The sequence below is a fragment of the Cololabis saira genome, chromosome 17, assembly GCF_033807715.1.
Source record: "Cololabis saira isolate AMF1-May2022 chromosome 17, fColSai1.1, whole genome shotgun sequence".
In the NCBI taxonomy this organism is placed as follows: domain Eukaryota; kingdom Metazoa; phylum Chordata; class Actinopteri; order Beloniformes; family Belonidae; genus Cololabis; species Cololabis saira.
Window position 1 is genome coordinate 36,636,246 of NC_084603.1, and position 17,686 is coordinate 36,653,931.

The 17,686-nt window shown below is 41.6% G+C and overlaps 1 long non-coding RNA gene across 1 annotated transcript; it reads left to right on the plus strand.

Moving 5' to 3' along the window:
- The first annotated feature begins 16,038 nt into the window (after window positions 1-16,038).
- LOC133463811 (uncharacterized) lies at window positions 16,039-16,815 on the plus strand. Its single transcript, XR_009784373.1, has 3 exons — window positions 16,039-16,095; window positions 16,186-16,273; window positions 16,505-16,815. It is a non-coding gene; the product is annotated as an uncharacterized LOC133463811 (long non-coding RNA).
- The last annotated feature ends 871 nt before the right edge of the window (window positions 16,816-17,686 follow it).

Here is a 17,686-nt window from a genome sequence, read left to right on the forward strand (position 1 = left end):
AATAAAATAAAATAGCGCTGATCGTGTCCTCTGTGTGTGAAGCTCAGTCAGTCAGGACTCTGGTGCTGCTGGAGCTGCAGCCTCTTCTTCACCCGCTTTAGGACAGAACAAATGAGGGGCTGCATTTAGGGAGCCCCACGGAGCCCCTAAAGGGACTCAGATTATTTTTCATATATGAGTTTTACGCGCGCGTGAAACCTTTAGTGCGGGTGTATGGTGCCTAAATTAGGGTCCCACGTTAAACGACGCAGAGCCTACGGCGTAGGGTACGCGTTAAAGGAACGCAGAACCATAAACCCGCCCTGAGCAGCTCTGAGGGGAGACGGGAGAGGAGGAGGGGGGGCGGGGGGTGAAGCGGGGCTGCGGGGCCGTTTTCGTATCGCTTTCATACAGTGTCTTGATAATTTGCAATTTAAGGCTGAGCCTACCGTTAGTTTTTAAACTGTAAAAAGTAAGGGGAAAAAAAACATGATTTTGAAAAGACGGGGGGACGTGTGTCCCCCTGTTGCGCCGGGGAACTCACGGCGTTTAGCGCAGCAACGGCGTGCTGCCACTCACTCGCTTTATTTTATTGTATACTATTTATATACTTTTACTAACTAACTTTTACTGTGACCACCAAATAATGTGGTTTTTCTGTCCTCCACATCATCTACAACATCTAGGTCTCCGTGAAAGTCTCACGGTGGCTGACACCCTCTCTGACGCCTAACAGGCTGCAGGAAGCCACTGCGCATGCTCAGTAGGCTCATCCATATGCATTTATGGGCATGTAGAGGGCGGGATATTCAGCTGCGCAACCTTCCAGCTGGACTGTGATTCATAAAGGAACGTTGCGTGTAAATCTGCGTGCACATGGTTTTATTGATCCGGATTTTTTTTTGCGCCCGGCATTTTCGGCTTTTGAGCGTACGTGCACTTTTAGTATGACTCCTACGCAGTCCATTTTAAATGAGGCCCCAGGTCTTGTAAATACTGCGGAGCTAAGCCGTTTTGGGCTTTATATGCAAGTAATAAAATTTTAAATTGGATTCTGAATTCTTCAACTAATTAGATTAATTGGCAACAAATCAGTGACAGGGAATAAAAAGATCATCTCAGGATCAGTAGAAAAGAAGAAAAGATGAGCAGAAACTGAGAAAGAACTGAGAAACTATTTCTAAATAATGTTGAATATAAAAAGAAAAATACTTGAACTATCTCATCATCAGGCCAATCCAGGGAGAAGCTCATTGAAAAAGCTGTTTTTAGACAACTAAATAACTTTTTAACACAAAATAACTGCTATGATGCCTTCCAGTCAGGTTTTACACAGCACCACAAAGTGTTTAATGACATATGTCTGAATACAGATGCTAGAAACACGTCGGTCTTAGTTTTACTGGATCTCAGTGCTGCATTTGGTATAGCTGACAAGGAGAACTAGACTGGTCTTTCCAGAACTGTACTAAACTGGTTCAAAACATACTTAGAGAACTGTAAGTCCTTTTTGTCAATAGGTAACTTTACATCTGTGCAGACAAGAGTTACATGTGGAGATCCCCAAGGTTCCATCCTGGGAACTGTTCTGTGTTTAACGTCTACATGCTCCCACTGCCACAGATTATAAAGAACAACTAAATAAACTACCACAGCTATGCAGATGACACGCAGATATATATATTACAATGTCACCAGGAGGCCGAGGACCTGTAGAGGCTCTTGGTAGATGCATTGAGGGGATTAATGACTGGATGTGCCACAACGTTCTCCAGTTAAACACCGACAAAACTGAGGTAACTGTCTTTGGGGCCAAAGAGAAACTAATGTAGATTTTCTGGGCCGGTCCGAAGACCGATGCTATTCATCAACTACAGCTCAGCCTTTAACACCATCATCCAAGACATTCTGATCAACAAACTCCCTCCATGGACCATCCACATCCATCTGCACGTGAATAAAAGACTGGTGAAAGTACGTTTACATGCAGCAGTTCAATCGGATTTCCGATCGTATAAGACATCGTTCGGACTTTTAAACTGCATGTAAACACCTTAATCCGATCTATTTCGGACCTATATCGGACATTTAATAATCGGATAGCAACACCTAGATAATTCGTTCACAGTCTGAATTTTAACACCTTGTATACGGAGACATCGGATATTGCAGTCTGTGCAGCTGGAGAATTTACTGTGGGGCTTCACCTGGAAGTGAAAGGAGACGGCGAGTGTTAAATAGTTGTTTAAACACCAACATGAAGAACGTGAAAGAGATGGCAGAAGCTTCATCAGGACACCGGAGCAGATCAAAATAAAGTGGAAAAATATACGGAAGGCGTACATTGGCACAAAACAAAACAAACGTCAACCGGAAGTGGCTCTTTGTTGAAATGGTTACAAATGGTTACCATGGTTACAGCGCCACCTAGCGTCACAGAGTCAGCCATGCTCTGGCCATTTATCCCATTCTCTGAACAGCAGGTAAACTCAGACAAGTGATTGGGTCTTCTGGATGTTTATCTGATACGATCAGAAATCCCATTTCTTTGCTGCATGGAAACGTACTGACTTTCTCATAGACCGCCCACAATCTGTGAGAGTCCCACACCACTCACCCACTCAGCACGGGCTCCCCACAAGGTTGTGTACTGAGTCCCTTACTGTACTCCTTGTACACACATGACTGTACACCATCCCATCTCGCAAACTTTATCATCAAATTTGCTGATGATGTTTCCGGCTTAGCTGTACATGGGGTGAGACGTGATTAGCGGAGCTCCTGCAGAGTTAATTTTAATTCAACATTTATAGGCACTTTTTGCATCACTCCCACGGCTTTGGTTTTAACTAAATTATTTTCAACGCGGTTACTTCGACAACTTACCACGGAAATGCCTCCAAAGTCCATTAAAGCGGGGAATAACCCTCCAGCTAACCCGCGGCCTGCTGCTCATGCTGTCTCCTCGCCCCGCGGTGATTCCCCTCCTCCGGAGAGCACCTGCGCTGCGCAGGTTCCAGCTGCGGAGTTCAGCCGGCTTAAAACCGAACTCCTCTCCGCTCTCCGCAATGATGTTGCAGCTATATTTCGGTCAGAGCTTCAGGCAGCACTTACCGAGAATTTAACGTCCATTAAGTCCGAGCTGCTTTCTCTTAAAGCCGATCTTTCTGGCAGTATTTCCTCCATGAAGGCGGACGTCGCGGGTCTCGCAGCCACGGTCGCTGGGATCGAGCTCTCGCTCTCAAGCTGCTCAGACGACATCGTTGCTCTCCAGAAAAAAGTGGATCACTTGTCGAAAGAATATGTGAGGCTGGAGGACAGATGCGAGGATTTGGAGTCAAGGTCTCGTCGGCAGAACGTACGGATTATTGGCGTCCCGGAGGAGGATCCTGACTCTTCATCTGCAGCCGGTGTTTCCAGGCTATTGGCGGAAGCCTTCTCCCTCGACGCAGAGCCGGTGGTGGATAGAGCCCACCGCACCCTCATGCCGAGACCGAAGCCCGGGGAGCGGCCCCGCGCAATAGTGGCAAGGCTCCATTATTACACCGACTGCGCCGACATCCTGAGAAAGGCGAGAGAGCGGCAGCGGATCAAAGTCCGGGGTATGAGCATCTCCGTGTTCCCGGACCACACAGCCAAGACAGCGCGGGCGCGCGCTGCCTTTAATGACGTGCGCCGTCAGCTGCGGGAGATTGAAGGAGTCCGGTATGGATTGCTGTATCCCGCACGGCTGCGTGTAACCCATGACGGCCAGCAGCGGGACTTCACGTCGCCAGATGAAGCCCTGGCATTCATCAGGAAAATAAAAAAAGTGACTACCAGCTAGTTTTCTGGGACGATTTATCCAGCTTGATGTCCGTGCGGGACTCTGGCCGGGGTGAGTGACTGAGTCAATTCAGAAAATGGGACTTTATGTCGTAATTTTTTATTTTTTATTATTTATTTATTTATTAATTTTTTTTTCTTTTCTCTTCTAACTATCAATGGGAACAACACCGTTTTAAATTGATGGCCTAATCATTTCTCTGGTATGATGCCTTGATTAGAAAATATGCACACACCCCTGTCTTTGCTTAAATTGTGTGCATGTGTGTGCGTGTCTGTGTGGGTGTGTGAGTGCATATATGTATATATTATTGTTCTATAGGCCAAAGATCTCCTTAATTTACGTTTGTTGTTACCCTGACAAGACAGCGATCGTCAGAATGCCTCAGATTGATGGTTTCATATGCCTCATATTTTTTTTTTTTTTTTTTTTTTAAGGTTTTAACTCTGCAGGAGCTAATTTTGTTTTTGTTTTTGTATTTAGCTTTATAGTCGAAAGCATCTCTTTTCGAGAATGGCTTCCTTCGAAGCCAGCACGGCTGTTTCCATCGTTTGGGGATGGGATCATCTAATGTGCGTTGGGTGGGTGGGCGGGGGTTATGGGATGTTGGCTTTTTGTCTCCGTAGGTATGTATATACTCCTGAGTTTTGTTTGTTTTGGTTTTCCCTTTTACCTCTTTTCCTTATATCTCCTCTGGTGGTGGGTGAGTCGGTCTTATTTTCTCTCAGAGAATGCCTATGAACGATCGTAATCTGCGCAAGCCTGATACTGGATCAAACATTACATTCACTAGCTGGAATGTGAAAGGTGTGAATAATCCAATTAAGCGATCAAAGATTTTTTCACATTTGAAACGCCTGGACACTGACATAGCTTTCCTTCAGGAAACTCATTTGCGAAATAAAGATCATTTCAGACTCAAACGAGCTTGGGTGGGTGATATTTTTCATTCAAATTTTGATTCTAGGTCTAGAGGAGTAGCAATTTTGATCAACAAAAGAGTCAATTTCTCCGTCTCCAGGACAATATCCGATAAGAATGGTAGATATCTTATTGTTGCGGGCACTCTATACTGTAACCCTGTATTGTTGGTGAATATATATGCCCCTAATTTTGATGACCCCAATTTTACGGATAGGCTGTTTGGCAACCTCCCTTTCTTAAATACGCATATTACAATACTGGGCGGTGATCTGAATTGTGTTATTAATCCTTCTTTGGACCGTTCGAATCCTCGTACTTTGACTCAATCCTCTATGTCAAAATCTATTACCGATTTTACAGTCAAGAACGGGCTTGTTGATCCGTGGAGGGTCTCACATCCTGGAGATAAGGAATTCTCTTTTTTTTCACAAGTACATCAGTCATATTCACGTATTGACTATTTTTTTGTTGATGGCTCTCTTCTCCCCAAAGTTACTTCTGTCGTATACCACCCAATTGTTATTTCGGATCACGCCCCTCTAACTTTGAATATAACATGGTCTGAGCGCCCCCGTTTTTCTTCTCCCTGGAGGTTTAATCCATTGCTTTTATCCGACGATGCATTTAATGTTTCTATATCTGCTTCAATAGATGATTTCATTGCATTAAACAAAACAGATTCTACCAGTTTTTCGCTAGTATGGGAATCACTCAAAGCATATTTGCGAGGACAGATTATCTCTTATTCAGCATACGCCAGTAAAATCCGCAGGGCTAAATTACAGGAGCTCACATCTAAAATTCAGGACACAGACAGACTAAACTCCGTTAACCCGAGTCCGAGTTTACTGAAACAACGGCTTGATTTGCAGTCAAAATTCGATCTTATAGCGACAGCCGATTCTGAACGGCTCCTATTACGTGCTCATGCCAACTATTATGAACACGGCGATAAACCAAGCAGGTTATTGGCTCACCAATTAAAAAGGCAAGCAACGTCGAGATTGATTCCCAGCATTAGAGATTCTAATGGCACACTTACCACCGATCCAATCGCCATCAACACAATTTTTAAATCATACTACTCCTCTCTCTATGAGTCAGAATCTCCACTTGACACAGCAGAAATGACCTCCTTTCTTGATAATATCACTGTCCCTACTATTAATTTGGATGTGGCTAATGGCCTCGATGCTCCTTTCAGCTTGCAAGAAATTGCTGCCGCCATTGAAGCTACGCAAAGCAACAAGGCCCCTGGTCCCGATGGGTTCGGAGCTGAGTTTTTCAAAAAATTCAAAGACAAATTAGCCCCCCTTTTACTTTCAATGTACAATGAGTCCCTTGATCATGGCTCATTGCCTCCCTCTTTAATGCAGGCGTCTATTGCCCTCCTTTTGAAGAAGGACAAGGACCCTGAATCATGCACTTCTTATAGGCCCTTGTCTTTACTGAATGTAGATGTCAAAATTTTAGCCAAAGCACTAGCAATTCGTCTTGATAAGATCCTTCCTAGCATCATATCTGAGGAGCAGAATGGTTTCATCAAGGGACGCCAGCTCTTCTATAATGTTCGTACACTTCTTAATGTGATTCTCTCTAAAGATTCTTCTCCACTCCCTGAAGTTGTTATCGCAATTGATGCTGAGAAAGCTTTTGATCATGTCGAATTTAACTATCTTTTTGCAACACTTCATAAATTCGGATTTGGACACAGGTTTATATCGTGGATTAGACTTCTTTACACTTCCCCTCAGGCCAGCATTCACACCAATGACAACTACTCCACTTATTTTACATTATCACGTGGCACGAGACAGGGCTGCCCTCTCTCCCCTTTGCTATTCGCTCTATCCGTCGAACCACTTTCAATTGCTTTAAGAACTCTTCCTCTATTTCGCGGAGTCTCTAGGTCCAATGTGGAACTTAAATTGTCACTTTATGCAGACGACCTCCTTTTATATGTATCTGACCCTTTAACCAGCATCGCACCAATATTATCTCTGTTGAAGAATTATGGATCCTTCTCCGGCTATAAGGTCAATCTTCACAAGTGTGAATGCTTCCCCATAAACTCCTCTGCTTTACAACTCAAACAATCTGATATCCCCTTTAAACTCAGCCCGTCAGGCTTTAGATACTTAGGGATTAATGTGACCCGCACTCTGCCCTCTCTTTTCACCGCTAATTTTTCCTCACTGGTAACTCGAGTGAAGGCGGACTTACAGAGGTGGAACTCCCTACCATTGTCACTGATAGGAAGAATTAACACAGTGAAAATGACTGTATTGCCTAAATTTCTTTTTTTGTTCCAATGCACTCCTTTATTTCTACCAAAATCTTTTTTTAAATCACTTGACCAAATTGTTTCCAACTTTTTATGGGCCGGTAAGACACCCAGAGTGAGGTATTCGCTTCTCCAAAAATTTAAATTTAATGGGGGTCTAGCACTACCAAACTTTATGCTTTACTATTGGTCAGCGCATATTCACAAACTAATTTATTGGCTTCAGTCTCCTGAGTTATTATGGTGCAGATTGGAGGCTCAGTCACTCTCTTCATCCTCTGTAACGGCCCTACTCTCCTCCTCTTTACCATTGAATCCCTCTAAGTTTACAAATAGCCCTGTGGTGCTTTCCTCCCTTAAGATTTGGTCACAGTTTAGGCGCCACTTTAAATTTGCTTCTCCATCCATCTATACACCTGTTACTAAGAATCATCTGTTCCCTCCATCACTAGTAGACACCACTTTTATGATTTGGTACAACCGGGGCATTAAGCACTTCAGGGATCTATATAAGGATGGTATCTTTTCCACATTTTCAGATCTGAGGTCAAAGTTCAATTTGCCTGCCTCCCATTTGTTTCGCTACTTCCAGCTTCGACACTGCGCCTCTGCTCTGTTTCCATGCTTCCCTTCCCTTCCTGCTAACCAACCGTGGGATGATCTTCTAACAATGAAACTCAGTCAAAAGTCTCTGATATCTAAGATATATGCACTGTGTATGACATTTGATGATCATTCTGTAGATAAAGCTCGGGAGGGTTGGGGACGAGAGTTGGGCCTTGACTTCACAGGGGAGCTGTGGGATAAAGCTATCCGTAGCATACGATCTAGCACGCCTTGCGCTAGATTTGAACTTATTCAATTTAAGGTGCTGCATAGAGCCCACCTATCAAAATCCCGATTATCGGAAATATATCCGAATGTTGCAGACCTATGCGACAGATGCCAGGGTTCTCCATGCAAGTTAAGTCATATGTTTTTCTCCTGTCCTAGGTTACAGAAATTTTGGAGTGATTATTCTGTGATCATGTCTAAAGTTCTGGGTAAAAAAGTTGTTATGGCCCCTCTCTTAGCAATATTCGGACTCACTGTTGACTCCTCACATATCAGCCCCACACAGTCAGAAGTATTGGCTTTCACATCCCTTTTAGCAAGACGTCGTATCTTACTTCTATGGAAATCCCCCAAGTCCCCGTCTATTTCTATTTGGCTTAGTGATGTTATGTTTTTTCTTAAATTGGAGAAGGTGAGATACTCTTTAAAAGGCAACGCAGCTAAATTCGTTCGCAAATGGCAATCTTTCATAGACCACTTTACCGCGTTGAAGACTCTACCCACCGACTGACCCCCCCCTCCCTTAATTTTCTTTTCATCTCCTTAATTTGTTTTTTTTTATGTTTTATTTATTTCCAGTTAATGGGATATCACTTATGGGCATCTACATTCACCACTGCATTTGTTTTTTGTATGCATTTTTGCTCATACATTACTTTCCTCCTTTGATCATTTCTTGCTCATCTGTTTATTTATTATTTAACGCTACAGAGACTCTGTTCCTTAGTTAGGTTTTGTGTGTTTTAAAAAAAAAAAAAAAAAAAAGGAGACAATGTATAATGCGTGTGTTTGACTACAGATTTCCATGTTTTCATTGTATGTTGTTTCCTATAAAAAGATCAATTAAAAAAAAAAAAAAAAAAAAAAAAAAAAAAAAAAAAAATTTGCTGATGATACCACCGTGGTTGGGCTCATCTCAGAGATGAGGTTCAAAGACTGTCAGCGTGTTGTCCAGACAACAACCTGCCACTGAACACCAGAAAAACAAAAGAACTCATACTGGGCTTCCACAAACGCAGCAGGAATCTGCCTCCACTCTTCATTATTAATAGTGCCTCTGCTATCAGGAACCGTTACTATGGAACCAACTTCCAATCTGGGTTAAGGAGGCTGACACCACCTCCACCTTTAAAACCAAACTTAAACATTTCTGTTTAGTAAAGCCTCTAGTTAGTGTTCAGTAAACCTCTAGTTAGTGTTAGTAATCCTCTAGTTAGTGTAACCTCTAGTGTGTTAGAGTCAGTAGTCATAGTTGCAGCTATAGAACAAGACTATAATAGTTAGTCTCAAACAGCTTCGTGGTAGATATGCTGCTATAGGCTTATGCTGCAGGGGGGACCGACATGATGCACTGGGAGGTGCCTCTCACCCTTCTTTTCTTCTCCTCTTTCCTTCTTCTCTTCTCCTCTTTCATTTTTTATTTATTATAAGTATCTCATAGCCATCATTTTCGTCCATCGTTCTTGTAGTTTCTTGTGCTGGCCCCCTTTTTTGGGCCAGTTTGCAGGCCGGAGCTTCAGCCTCGCATCTCTGGCGACCTCTGGACTGTCAACACCCCAGAGGTGGTGAAAAAGGCCCAGCAGCGAGTCTACTTCCCGAGAGAAAAAAATGAAGCCTGATGGAAAGTATCAAAAGCATTGTTCAGTACGTATTAAGTCCATATTTTAAATCATGCATTTAAATCACGCCTCGCTCTCCACTGCTCTGCTAGGAGGAGTGTTGAGTGGATGCATGCCGCGTTGTCCTGGATAAGAGTGGACCAAAGGCTGGCGTGTAGCCTGCTAACATTTGGTTTCAACATCTGGAATATTGGTAAACCTATCAATTTGTCATCACATCTAAAACCCATCAATACTCAACATGGTGGATTCTGGTGTTCACTTTACTCTTCCTCTACCAAGAACCAATGCACTAAAGAGGCTACAATGTTTAGAGCAGTAACATACTGGAATAAGCTTCCACCACATTTAACTATGATTAACAATAAAGCTAGATTCAAAAATAAATTAAGAAAAGCAGTACTTAGCAAGGAAGTCAGTTTTAGTTAGTTGGTTTATTCTGAAATTCTTGGTTTATTCTGAGTGTGTAAAATGGAATATTTTTAGTTGTTTGGTTCTGGCTGGTTTCAACAATTTAAGGGTTGAATTCCATTACATCTCAGATCATTTTTGTTTAGATTTAGTTATGTTTTAATTGTAAGGAATGTATTTTATTGTTTTATGTGTGCAATGTTGGACCCCAGGAGGAATAGTCTTCACTGCAGTGAGGACTAATGGGGATACGTAATAAATACATAAATAAATAAATGCTTTTTATTTTCCACTATGTGATGATGTTTCAATGTCTCTCTAACGAACTTTGAATCCCCTTTTTGAATTGTGTGATATAAATAAACTCATCAAGGCCGTGTCTTTGCTCCGCCTCTCCACAGCTGAAGAACCAGCAGATGTGATTTAGAGGCTCATGTAATCTGTGCTTTTTGCCAGCAGTGAGAAAACTCCAACATCCGCTTCCCTGTGCTGTTGAGTGTAGATGAAACATGCAGAGGGGCTTCACCAAAAGTCAGATTTTATGATTAAATCTTTTCTTTTTACTATTTTATACTGAAGCACATGAGTGGCATCATGACATTCAGAGTGCTTATGTAAATAATCATTTCACCTAACATCTGTGCAAATCACGTTTATTTCTATATTTTTTTATCTGTACTCTGATGGAGATGGAGAACATTTTGGTGCATGAAGGTTGTCTCGTGCACCGGCAGCACCAAGGAAAAGGGGAAGCGAAAGGGGAACCTTTTTTTTTTAAAGATTTATTTATTCAAAAAGAAATCCTGTACATCATTGCTCACAGTACAGTACAATAAAAATATCTTTTTTATTTTTTATAACCCAAACAAAATGTAACATTATATATATGTATATATATATATATATATATATATATATATATATATATATATATATATATAAAACTAGAAAAAAGCACCCCTCCCTCCCCTACATACCCACATAGAGTCCCCATGACCACCCCAAACCCACACACACACACACACACACACACACACACACACACACACACACACACACACACAGCTATCATCTAATTTCGTAGCACCTAATACTGGCTGGGGATGGACCTTGCGGCCAGTAATGCTCAACAGGAAGGCAAATTCAAGGACTAAGAAAGCCATTCCACTAGCATGAGAGGATGGTACATACTGGAAAACTAGTACTTGATGGTTCAATCAGTAGGAAGCTGCACTAGCTCGTTGAAATGGTTTATAAAGGGCTGCCATATGTCATAGAATTTCTTCCTTGAGCCTCTCATAGTATATTTTATTTTTCTTCATTTTCTTTTTTTTTTAATTCTCTTTTTATTTAGAACAGCAGTATTCCATCTTACACGTTTCTACATTCAATCTTTAACTTAAATGATTTTGTCCCTACTGTCCTCCAGGCATTTTTTATGAACAGTAATCAGAAACAATAACAGAAAAATTAAAAAAAAACAGAACCAGGGAGCGCACCCATGTTTACAATCATTACATCACATAAAAAAATAGTTCACATGAAATCAGATGTGATTGGTTTCACATACCAATTTGGACCATTTGGACCAGATCTTATAAAAGTTTTCTTTCTCCACCTCGAGGGAGGAAGAGATCTTCTCCATAACATAGATCTGGTAGATGATCCCAATCCAGTCGTCGATAGTGGGGGTTCTACTTTTAACCATTTCCTTGTAACACATTTCTTACTGGCTGCCAACAGTATAGTCAGCAGTTTTTTGTCTTTTACATTCCATGTTTCGAACATTATGTCTCCTAGAAAATAAAGTTTCACAATTCAAGGGCATGGTCACATTAAATATAATTTCCACATGCTTCTGTATCTCCTTCCAAAAAGGTCTTATTGCTTGGCAGTCCCAAAAAATATGGAAGTGGTTAGCTCCTTAAGACCCACATAGTCTCCAACAGGCATCCCTGCTGCCCCGATATCTTTTTTGAATGGGTGTGATAAATAATCTTGTTGTACTTTTCCAGCAGAACTCCCTCCAAGTATTTGACCCGGTTGAGATCCATTGTAGTTATTTATTTTTTTTTATTTTTCTCCATTTTCAAAAAGAACATGACTTCCTTAAGCCATTAGGCTATGGAAGGGTTCTTCCACAAGTTGTTAAAAAAAAAAAACATGAAACATGATCATATTTGAAATAGAAGTCAGAAAAACATCTGTGTTTTAACAACCAGCAGGAACAGCTTTACTTTGATTCTTCTTCAGCTGGTTTGGGTCCTTGGCTCGTTGGTCTTGATCCTCATCTTGTTTCCGTCCTGCTCCTGATCAGGTTTAGTGAGGTTGGAAGCAACAGCAAAGCAGGACAAAAGTTGAAAATATCAATCCTGGGGGAAGTGAGAGGACCAGTGACATCAGGAGACAGTCTCCCGGACATTCACGCCCACTGGTTATCATGCTGTCAATCATACGTCAATCAAATCTGTCAAACCCAGACGGGAACCGGTGCTGGAACCCCAGGACTGGCCTTGAGTGTGAAGGTACAGCTGGGACTGTGCTGCCCCCCGCTGGTGCTTTATACTAACTCAAATGTAACACTTGGAAAACATGACAAACATGACATGACAAGATGAACTCTGTGTCTGTTTCAACACCATATATTGAAAAAGTAAAAAACACAAAAAGGACAATGAGACAGAACATCCTGTGCGCACACACACACACACACACACACACACACACACACACACACACACACACACACACACACACACACACACACACACACACATGTTTTGTGACTTGTTGCCCTCGTGTGGCCAGACATTGTATTGCTACATGGTGTTTTTAAATTCATGTGAAGATGTGATCATCCTGGAGCAAGAGGTCAGAGGGGACTGACCTGGAAGGGGAAGCAACGTTTCCTTATCCAAGAGCCCCACCGGGTCACATCAGCAGCATCACTGTAAAGTACAAGTAGAATAGATCATTTCTCCCTACAAACAAAGCAGGACATTTTTAAAAGAGTTTTCCTGGACCTGGGAAAGAAAAATAGCAAGAGACTTCAGCAAGAAACCCAGATGTCTTTCAACATGATTGCTGCAAAACAGGACTTTTCTAGACTTGCTGTTTCATGGAGACTGATGTGAAGACTCTTCAGGAAGACATCAAGGATGAAGATATAAGGAGGCTTAGCTCCGCAATATTTGCAAGACCTAATAGTACCTTATGTTTCTAACAGAGATCTCCGCTCTCAGAGTGCAGGTTTACTCATAGTTCCTAGAGTATCCAAATGTAGATTTGGAGGACGGTCTTCTGCTATCAGGAACCGTTACTATGGAACCAACTTCCAATCTGGGTTAAGGAGGCTGACACCACCTCCACCTTCAAAACCAAACTTAAAACCTTTCTGTTTAGTAAAGCCTATAATTGGTGTTAGTAAACCTGTAGTTATTGTTAGTAAACCTGTAGTTAGTGTTAGTAAACCTGTAGTTATTGTTAGTAAACCTGTAGTTAGTGTTAGTAAACCTGTAGTTAGTGTTAGTAAACCTGTAGTTATTGTTAGTAAACCTGTAGTTAGTGTTAGTAAACCTCTAGTTAGTGTTTAGTAAACCTCTAGTTAGTGTTTAGTAAACCTCTAGGTAAACCCCTCTTTTTTCTCTTGTGTGTATGTCTGCAGGCCAGAGCTTCAGGAGCTGCATGCTGACTGCAGTCCTCCCCTCTGATCATCCCACTGCTGCTTCCACCTGTCTGTGTAGATGTCTGCTGACATTCTGGACCCCCCCCCCGCCATTGTTTATGATATGTTTATATAATAATTGCTCGGGGGTTTATGTTCTGGGTCACTGGAAAGATCCTAGACACAACTTCTGTTGTAATAGACACTATATTGAGGGCAGCACGGTGGCTTAGTGGTTAGCACTGTTGCCTCACAGCAAGAAGGTCCCCTGTTTGACTCCCAGGCCCAGCAGGTGCCTTTCTGTGTGGAGTTTGCATGTTCTCCCCGTGCTTGCGTGGGTTCTCTCCGGTTACTCCGGCTTCCTCCCACAGTCCAAAAACTTGGATTATTAGGTTAATTGGTGATTCTAAATTGCCCGTAGGTGTGAGCGTGAGTGTGGTTGTGAGCATGGTTTGTGAGTTTATATGTGGCCCTGCGATGGACTGGTGACCTGGGTGTAACCCCTGCCGCTCACCTGAAATGAGCTGGGATAGGCTCCAGCAGACCCCCGTGACCCCGCAAGGGATAAAGCGGGTATAGATGATGGATGGATGAATTGAATTGAAAAAAATCATCAAGTCCATTACTCGCACAACCTTAGCAAACCCTAGCTGTTTCCCCCCATGGATGGTGATTTTGTTTGGTGAATGAAAGGTAGAGGCTTTCAACCCAAAACACAGAGCTCTCCCAGCGAAACGCGGCGGTCCAAGCATGACGCTCTGGGGCTGTTTGGCTGCATCAAGCTCGAAGAACATTGTTGGGGTGCATGGGATCATAAAAAAAGATGCTGATATTTTGATAATTAAGGCCAAATATCCGCTGCCAGCCTAGCTTTAGGTCGACAGCTGTGTCGCAACAAAACAACGGCCTGAAAAAAACATTTACATTCATCCAAAAGCCTTTTTAGGAGTCTTTCTGAGAATCTGTGGTGGAAGCTCAAGGTTAAAGTTCACGCTCAGAAACCATGGAAGACTGGACTGAGACCCTCATAGGAACTACCACAAGAGGCTGACTGAGGCTGTAGGTCACAGAAAGCAACATAATTCGTCATTAATGGTCAGAGGGCTAATCACGTTGACCTTGGCACATTTAGCATTATTCTTTTCTTAGATCAACTTAATTTTTTTAATGTATTTATTTAGAATAGGGACACTGCATATTAATAAACATTTAAATAAGTACATACATAAATGTAAATATGCCAGATATAGCTAACAAGCTAATTTTCATCTGCAGTCCCTTGTCAGGTTGATGGCAACAGAATAAAACAAGGAGTCACAATTACAAATGCACAATACATATAAAATATGTATTGTGTAGTCCACCTGACCTAGAACTTAAGCTGCGTCCCGATACTCCCCCTCGCCCTCCTTTTCTTCCCTAACCCTAAATTTTGCGCGTTCCCGTGAAGGTAGTGGTGTCCCAATTCCTCTTTTCACCTAGGGGGAGGGGGCATAACGAGGGCTAGGGGCTGAGAATAGCCCCTTCAAATCGAGGGATTTCAGATGCTGACTTGGCGAGCGAGGGGGTATGAAAATTTCCCAGAATGCTTTTCGTCGTCATTTGCGGACTGAATCAAAAAAAAAACATGGAGGACATTTCTTGTTTTTTTTGGGAATAAAATCAATATTTTGAGTTAGTTTCTGCATAAAAATGCATTTTGATTACATTTCTCGGCGCAAACCGATATTTTACTTTCATAATATTCACTCAGTGAATGTACATCATCCCTTTTTTGTCCGTTGTTCGCTAAGATCGCGCCGGAATATGGTTACGTAACCTACGTAAGCGACGCCGTAGGTTACGTAAGCTACGCCGTAGGCTGCGTCTATTTAAAGCTCGCCGACCGAGGAAAACATGCTTTGCAGACTCGTCTCGATTTTGAGCAAGCAAGCATTTTTTCATTTTTTTTGAGTCAAATGGCGAACCGCAAAGAGCAGGAGGATATTGAACCCACAAATGTAAGTATAATGTCCCATGGAATTAAAAAAATCACAGTGCTTTTGTATGTTTTAACAGTTTGAACAGTACATAGAAATACCACATTGTTTATTGTTTATTTTTAATACCAAAGAGTGAAATTACCGGAGTCAAATTACTTGTTGGACAATGTTAGAACCTGGCCAATAAAGCTGATTCTGATTCTGAGTTAACGTAAGATAATGCATATGTGGCTGCATGATGAGTCGGGTAGATAACATTGCCGTGTCCTGTTAACTACTCGTTAACTCTCATATTTTCTACAAATGTGTTGTATATTTCACATTACTATAAGGCAGCAACGTTATTTGGGGGGGGTTACGAAATAATAATAACGTTGCTTGCTGCCTGTTATCATAGTTCAAACGTTTTTATTTTTGTTGTCTGTGTTTTTTTTTTTCGAGGACGTTTGTGCATTGCAGTAATCACATTTCATTCCAGGGACTCCGGATCAGGTCCGACACCTAATAAACTTTAGGACTACCAACGAGGAGAATTTTACAAAGAAGAAATATGCTGCTAAACCACTGTGGGAGTGAGTGATCTAGCTATCTGCTTGCAGAATCTCTGTGATGGGGTCCTTAACCCTGGTATAACTACTATTCATCACTGTTTTCTGTTACAGGAAACTCATCAAAGAGCTGGAACTGGAGGGGAAGGTGACCACAGCACAAATTGGCAAAAAATGGGAAAATCTTAAAAAAAAATATAAGGTAAGCAATGGTTATGGTTATGGTAAGTAATGTAATGAAATGTATCTGTAAATGTATTATCTGCTGAAGAGATGATGCTTAACAAAAAAAAATCCATGTAAAGTATTTATTAATAGCACAGAGGTAATTTTTATTTATACAGTGATAATGAACCTGGTATGATGTTGTGGGTGTGTATGATAGTCCAGTCATGTGTGTAATCAACATGTGTATCCATCTTTTTTATCTCAGAACACTTTGGAAGACGCCAGCACATCGGCCTCAAGCTCTGCCTCACCAGCTGGAAGAGGAAGCTGGAAGCTTCAGGCATCAGGTCCACTTTCCCCCCGATCCCCAAAAAAAAGAAACTCTCTATGCAGGACTTCCTTCAAGCTGAGGCCGCCAAAGAAGACAGAAGATGTCAAAAAAATGAAGAACACATGGACAGGTTCCTGAACCTTTTAGAGAAAATGGTGGACCAGACACCTCATCAGCAGTAGCAGCACATACACTGCAAATTTTTTTTTTTGTACATATTTCTGTGCAAATTTTTTTATATGGAACAGCACCTTTAGAAATAGTGAGTCCACTGACAGTTTTAAGAGAGAACTTAAAACATATCTCTTTAGACAGGCTTTCCCCTGATGTTGATGTTTCCCTGGGCATCTGTGAAGTTACCTGTTGTTGTGCTATTGTGTGTTTTATATTCTACTGCATTTTATCCCTGATGTAAAGCACTTTGTGATTGTATCTACGAAAAGTGCTCTATAAATAAATTTTACTTACTTACTTACTTACTTACTTACTTACTTACTTACTTACTTACTTACTTACTTTCTTTGTTCTGCGTGCAATGTTTACTTTTTTCTTTTTAAAAATTGTATTTGAATATAGCAAATAAAGCCTTTTTTACTGCAGATTCTCTCACTATCCTTATTTTACTATTGATCTCGTTGTACAGTTTATAATTTGAGACATTACCTTACTTTGAGAAACCCCAGAAGAGAAAACTGTTGTGTAACAAGTTTTATTAGACAATTTAAAAGTATTTCCAAGTGAGTAAAACCACACAAGTACAAAACTATATGAAGAACACATGGACAGGTTCCTGACCCTTTTAGAGAAAATGGTGGACAGGACACCTCATCAGCAGTAGCAGCACATACACTGCAAACTTTTTTTTTTGTAAATATTTCTGTGCACATTTTTTTATATGGAATATAAGTGCCATATTAACAGCGCTACAGCTGAAATTAAAACAGCTTTTGGCTCTCAGCTTCCTGATCAGGGTAGGGATGGAAACGAGGGGTAGGGGGAGAAATGGGACAGACACCTGGGCCAAGTGCCCTAGATTTCAAGTGCCCTAAAATCTCCCCCTTCTTTCTTAGGGCTTAGGGAAGAAAAGAAGTGCGAGTGGAGAAAAGAAGGGCGAGT